Below are 1504 nucleotides of genomic sequence, written 5' to 3' on the forward strand. Positions count from 1 at the left end.
AGAGGGTCTTTGAATAATTACGTGGAGACGCGAATTTTGTATGCATCTAGTTAGGAGTTAAGCAATTGGTATTTTTATCACAAAGAGATTTGGGTAAGAATCGCATCCCTTTTACTTTTTAGCTAGATGGGCAAGTTTCGAAGTGGTAAACGTAAAAACCTTATGGAATTTTATGAGACCCGGTTATAAAAGTTCACTTTCAAGAGATTGGAGCTTTTATAAACAACTCGTAAAAGTCTAACAATTTTATTGTTAATTTTATCTTAAGCAAACACTTGCATCCATGCCCATCATTTAATATTAGAAGTTTATTTCGTTATTTAGCTAGTCGGTCTTATTTCGATCTTTATATAAACAAAAATCCAACTTTATTTTACATCTCGAAACTCGTGCAAGAAGTTCATGAAAAATCTCTGAATCTCAGTAGTATCTTCTCTGTGGGAATGATCTCGGTACTTTGTACCACTTTATTACTTGCAAGTGATCATAGTGTCGGCGTGCACTTGCACCGCCACTGTGGGGACATTCTACCCATTAGGAGAACACGAACGATCCTAGCCTGCCAAGTTTTTAGCGCTGCTGTCGGGGAAGGTAACGTGATTTTTATCCTGAGATATTCATTTTTCATTTGAGCCTTGTTCTTTTGTTTCACTCGTACTTCCCGTGTTGTATGCCAAGGCTACAATTCGGTGAACTTTTACCTCCTGATCTTGAATTAGAAAGAACCATTAGAAGACGTAGAAGAGGTAGAAATAATCGTAACCGTACCATGGGGGATAATCCACCTCTACGGGAGGCCACGGTTAATATTGCCGATGATAAAAATAAAGGCATACGGGATTACGCAACTCCCGAATTCAGTCAATTGGCCGTGGGAATAGGTAGGCCCGAAATGACAGCGACAGCTTTTGAACCAAAACCGATAATGTTCCAAATGGTTTCCGCAATGGGTCAGTTTGGGGGATTATCGTCGGAAGATTCGCACTCTCATTTAAAATTTTTTATCGAAATGACGGATCATTTTCAAATTCCCGGAGTTACACAAGAAGCCTTACGCTTGACGCTTTTCCTTTACACATTGAAAGATAGAGCTAGAGCATGGCTAAATTCTCAACCACCAAACTCGATTCTAACTTGGAATGATTTGGCGGAGAAATTTTTGAAAAAAATACTTTCCTCCGAAGAGGAACGTAAAAATTAGAAATGAAATTATGACGTTTCGACAAGAAGAAGATGGAAGCGGTTTCGGATGCATGGGAGAGATTTAAGGACCTTCTATGGAAATGTCCTCATCACGGAATCCCTCATCGCATTCAATTGTAGACATTTTATAATGGTCTCTCCAGTTCCGCTAAAATTATTCTTGACGCAACGGCCGGTGGAGCGTTCACAGCTAAGTCTTACAACAAAGGACATGACATTTTGGAACGAATTTCAAATAATAATACCGAATGGTCAAATCCTCATGTTGTTGTTTCTAAATCTGCTTCAGGCATCCATGAAA

At 39.0% G+C, this 1504-nt stretch overlaps 1 non-coding gene across 1 annotated transcript; it reads right to left on the minus strand.

The window, feature by feature from the left end:
• Positions 1 to 1193: 1193 nt before the first annotated feature.
• On the minus strand, positions 1194 to 1301 carry LOC112508256. The gene has a single exon (XR_003068639.1). It is a non-coding gene; the product is annotated as a small nucleolar RNA R71 (small nucleolar RNA).
• Between the last annotated feature and the right edge of the window lie 203 nt (positions 1302 to 1504).

The sequence above is a fragment of the Cynara cardunculus genome, assembly GCF_001531365.2.
Source record: "Cynara cardunculus var. scolymus isolate 2C chromosome LG 2, CcrdV1, whole genome shotgun sequence".
Taxonomy (NCBI): domain Eukaryota; kingdom Viridiplantae; phylum Streptophyta; class Magnoliopsida; order Asterales; family Asteraceae; genus Cynara; species Cynara cardunculus.